The sequence below is a fragment of the Penaeus japonicus genome, unplaced genomic scaffold, assembly GCF_977035675.1.
Source record: "Penaeus japonicus unplaced genomic scaffold, GWHDUDI00000001_assembly GWHDUDI00000010, whole genome shotgun sequence".
Classification (NCBI taxonomy): domain Eukaryota; kingdom Metazoa; phylum Arthropoda; class Malacostraca; order Decapoda; family Penaeidae; genus Penaeus; species Penaeus japonicus.
This window is the reverse complement of record NW_028234412.1, coordinates 1225513-1230512: the sequence shown is the minus strand read 5'-3', so window position 1 is coordinate 1230512 and position 5000 is coordinate 1225513. Positions and strand designations below refer to the sequence as shown.

Here is a 5000-nt window from a genome sequence, read left to right as displayed (position 1 = left end):
TCTCTCTCGTTCTCTGTCTGTTCCGTCTATCTCTCTCTCTTTCTCTGTCTGCTCTGTCTATCTCTCTCTCTCTCTTTCTCTGTCTGTTCCGTCTATCTCTCTCTCTTTCTCTGTCTGTTTTGTCTATCTCTCTCTCTCTCTTTCTCTGTCTGTTCCGTCTATCTCTCTCTCTTTCTCTGTCTGCTCTGTCTATCTCTCTCTCTCTCTTTCTCTGTCTGTTCCGTCTATCTCTCTCTCTTTCTCTGTCTGTTCTGTCTATCCCTCTCTCTCTCTTTCTCTGTCTGCTTTGTCTATCTTTCTCTTTTTCTCTGTCTGTTCCGCCTATCTCTCTCTCTTTCTCTGTCTGTTCCGTCTATCTTTCTCTCTTTCTCTGTCTGTTCCGTCTATCTTTCTCTCTCTCTTTCTCTGTCTGCTTTGTCTATCTCTCTCTCTTTCTCTGTCTGTTCCGTCTATCTCTCTCTCTTTCTCTGTCTGTTCTGTCTATCCCTCTCTCTCTCTTTCTCTGTCTGTTCTGTCTATCTCTCTCTCTTTCTCTGTCTGTTCCGTCTATCTCTCTCTCTTTCTCTGTCTGTTCCGTCTATCTCTCTCTCTTTCTCTGTCTGCTCTGTCTATCTCTCTCTCTCTCTTTCTCTGTCTGTTCCGTCTATCTCTCTCTCTTTCTCTGTCTGTTCCGTCTATCTCTCTCTCTTTCTCTGTCTGCTCTGTCTATCTCTCTCTCTCTCTTTCTCTGTCTGTTCCGTCTATCTCTCTCTCTTTCTCTGTCTGTTCCGTCTATCTCTCTCTCTTTCTCTGTCTGTTCTGTCTATCCCTCTCTCTCTCTTTCTCTGTCTGTTCTGTCTATCCCTCTCTCTCTCTTTCTCTGTCTGTTCTGTCTATCTCTCTCTCTTTCTCTGTCTGTTCCGTCTATCTCTCTCTCTTTCTCTGTCTGCTCTGTCTATCTCTCTCTCTCTCTTTCTCTGTCTGTTCCGTCTATCTCTCTCTCTTTCTCTGTCTGTTTTGTCTATCTCTCTCTCTCTCTTTCTCTGTCTGTTCCGTCTATCTCTCTCTCTTTCTCTGTCTGCTCTGTCTATCTCTCTCTCTCTTTCTCTATCTGTTCCGTCTATCTCTCTCTCTCTCTTTCTCTGTCTGTTCCGTCTATCTCTCTCTCTTTCTCTGTCTGCTCTGTCTATCTCTCTCTCTTTCTCTGTCTGTTTTGTCTATCTCTCTCTCTCTCTTTCTCTGTCTGTTCCGTCTATCTCTCTCTCTTTCTCTGTCTGTTTTGTCTATCTCTCTCTCTCTCTTTCTCTGTCTGTTCCGTCTATCTCTCTCTCTCTCTTTCTCTGTCTGTTCCGTCTATCTCTCTCTCTTTCTCTGTCTGCTCTGTCTATCTCTCTCTCTTTCTCTGTCTGTTTTGTCTATCTCTCTCTCTCTCTTTCTCTGTCTGTTCCGTCTATCTCTCTCTCTTTCTCTGTCTGCTCTGTCTATCCCTCTCTCTCTCTTTCTCTGTCTGTTCTGTCTATCTCTCTCTCTCTCTTTCTCTGTCTATTCTGTCTATCCCTCTCTCTCTCTTTCTCTGTCTGTTCTGTGTATCTTTCTCTTTTTATCTGTCTGTTCCGTCTATTTCTCTCTCTTTCTCTGTCTGTTCTGTCTATCTTTCTCTGTCTGTTCTGTCTATCTGTTCGTCTTTCTTTCTGCAACCCCTCTCTTGATCTTTCGTTCTCACTCTCGCTCTCTCTCTCTCTCTCTTTACTCCCTTTTTCTCTTTTTATCCCACCTCCCTCCTCTCCCTGTCTCTTTACCTCTCCATCATCCACTCTCCTTCTCTCTCATTCACGCTCTCCCCATCTTCTCCCTGTTTCTCCTTTCCATCCCTCCTTCCACTGGCTCCAAAAATCAAGAAAGAGGAAGAAGAAAGAAAATATAAAAGAAGGAAAAGAAGAAAGAAAAATGAAAAAAGAAGGGAAGGAAGAAAGAAAATTAAGAAAGAAGGAGGACGAAAAAAAAAAGCAAGAACGAAGAAGATAAAAAGAAGTAAAATTTGGATGGAAGGAAAAAAAAGGGGAAAAAAATGACGAACATGAAGAGAAAAAGAAAAGAAAGAAGAAGAAGAACGAAGGAGAGAAACCTCTCCCGCCTCCACAGTGTCCCTTTCAATGCCCCCCCCCCCTCCTCCATCCCCCACCCTACCCCACCCCCACACCCCGAGCGCAACTTGTTCTCCTTCTCATCATAAATCGAATTCCTGAGGCGTTCGGGCGGCAGCGATTCAGGCTTGGGAACCGAGCCGCTTGCGAGAGAGGGAGAGAGAGAGAGAGAGAGGGAGGGAGAGAGGGAGAGAGGGAGGGAGAGAGAGAGAGAGAGAGAGAGAGAGAGAGAGAGAGAGAGAGGGAAATAGAGAGGGAGAGGGAGAGAGAGAGGGGGAAATAGAGAGAGAGAAAGAGAGAGAGAGAGAAGAGAGAGAGAGAGAGAGAGAGAGAGAGAGAGAGAGAGGAGGAGAGAGGAGAGGGAGAGATAGAGAGATAGAGAGGGGAGAGAGAGGAGTGAGAGAAAGGGGGGAGAGAGAGAGGAGAGAGAGGAGAGAGAGAGGGAGAGGGGGAGGGAGGGGAGAGAGGGAGAGAGGGAGAGTGAGAGAGGGGAGAGAGAGAGGAGAGAGGGAGAGAGGGAGAGAGGGGAGAGGGAGAGAGGGAGAGAGAGAAGAGAGGAGAGAGGAGAGAGAGAGAGAGAGAGAGAGAGAGAGAGAGAGAGGGGGAGAGAGAGAGAGGAGAGAGAGAGAGAGAGAGAGAGAGGAGAGAGAGAGAGAGAGGAGAGAGAGAGAGAGAGGAGAGAGAGGGAGAGGAGAGAGAGAGAGAGAGAGGGAGAAAGAGAGAGAGAGAGGAAGAGAAAGAGGAGAGAGAGAGAGAGAGAGAGAGGGGGGGGGAGATAGAGAGGGAGAGAGAGAGGGAGAGAGAGAGGGAGAGAGGAGAGAGAGAGAGAGGAGAGAGAAAGAGATGAGAGAGAGAGGGGGAGAGAGAGAGAGGGAGGGGAGAGAGAGGGTGAGGGAGAGAGGGAAGAAGGGAGAGAGAGGGAGGGAGGGAGAGGGAGGGGAGAGAGAGAGAGGGAGAGAGAGGGAGGGGAGGGAGAGAGGGAGAGAGGGAGAGAGGGAGAGAAGAGAGAAGAGAGAAGAGAGAGAGAGAGAGAGAGAGAGAGAGAGAGAGAGAGAGAGAGAGAGAGAGAGAGAGAGAGAGAGAGAGAGAGAGAGAGAGAGAGAGAGAAAGAGAGACAGATAGATAGAGAGAAACGGGTTGGATTAATAGTTGACTATGTAGACAGTCAGACAAATACGTAGACATATAACCATACAAAAGGACAGACAGACACAGAAATAGACAGTTAGGAACATATGCATAAGAAATACTTTTTCATGTAAACATATAATTCAAACAGGCAAGAAGTGCGAGAGAGAAACAGAGAGGGCGGACAGACAGACAAAGAGATAGTTATTGTGATATAGAGAATAATAGTTTATACACGAAAAATAACATATGGAGTGAATCTAGTAACCAATAAGCGAATACATCTACGAAATAAGTACTACTACTACTGACTAATAAGATTGATAAATAGATCAGTAAATAAGTAAAAAAATAACGTTTATTTTTTATGAATGATTAAGAAACTAAACGTATTAGGTCACGTTTCCCACTTTTCTTCCACCCCTTACGTTCCACTTATCGACACAAAGGCATTTAACGAAGAAAGAGAAAGTTGGAAAGGAAAATAAATAGGAAGAAGGAATGAATAGAACGCGTGCACAGAGAAACTAAGAAAAGAAGTGGTCTACCTGTTATCCACTCTCTTTCTCTTTTTCTCGTTCGTCTTCATCGCCCTTTCTTCCTTCTTTCTCAGTCTCTCTATCTCCATCTCTCTCTCTCTCTCTCTCTCTCTCTCTCTCTCTCTCTCTCTCTCTCTCTCTCTCTCTCTCTCTCTCTCTCTCTCTCTCTCTCTCTCTCTCTCCCTCTCTCTCTCTCTCTTTCTCTCTCTCTCACTCACTCACTCACCCTATCTCCTCTCTCCTCTTCTACCTCAGGGTTAATTCTTCATCGATTTTCATCTTCCATTCTCTCTCTCTCTCTCTCTCGAAAGACAAAAAAAATGAAATCATAGAAATGGCAAAGGAATTAAAACCAGCTCATACATCCCGTGGAAATCGCCGGAGGTGAGCCTTAGCCTTTCATATGCAAATATATGCAGATTTAGTAATAAACTCTGTGGATTCTCTTCATTGGTCCAAGAACGCTGATTCCATATTCGATTCAAGAAAGAAGAAGAAGAAGAAGAAGAAGAAGAAGAAGAAGAAGACGAAGAACACATGGAAGAGATGAATCTTCTTTCTTCCCTTTTTCTCAAGAGAAGAAGAAAATGAAGATTATTTTCAGGAATAGGGATCAGCTGTTTTATTTATTTTCGATTATCTTTTATTCTCTTGTTTTGATTATATAGGTAGAAACTATTTGTTGATTTAGTCCTATATCTTGATAAAGTCACCCATTAAAAAAAAAAAAAAAAAAAAAAAAAACATGATATATAAATGTATAATTGATACGGTGAATTATGAAACATCGGAATTCATCTCATCGTTTGATGATTTTATGGAATATTTTCGAAATCTATTCATGAACTGCTGAGATTTGTAGCGAATAATGGATGGTGAAATTAGAATTCAGCTAAACATCAGTAGATTATCTAATTTCATAACAGAAAAATACAAACATGAGAGAAACCTTAAAAAGTCAATTGAAAATGAAAAGCTGTGGACTTTTTCCCCCCCTAAAATCCAGACTTTTGGCCTGGAATCTGCTCTGACTTTCATCCATTGTGGATATCTCAGACGGATGTGTGGCTTGCTCCTCGTCCGCCAAAGTTACACAATGATGAAGGAAGTTTAGACACACAAACACATACAGAGATTTCTCCTTCTCCTTCTCCTCCTTCCTTTTTCCGACGAAAATCATATGAGTGTCTTGGAAAAGTTTAAAGGAAAG

The 5000-nt window shown here is 43.5% G+C and overlaps 1 protein-coding gene across 1 annotated transcript in view; it reads right to left on the bottom strand.

Annotated features, from left to right (window-relative positions):
• The window catches only part of LOC122267615 (uncharacterized), a 538677-nt gene that overhangs the window by 31345 nt on the left and 502332 nt on the right, over window positions 1–5000 (bottom strand). The gene's annotated exons all lie outside the window — the stretch shown is intronic.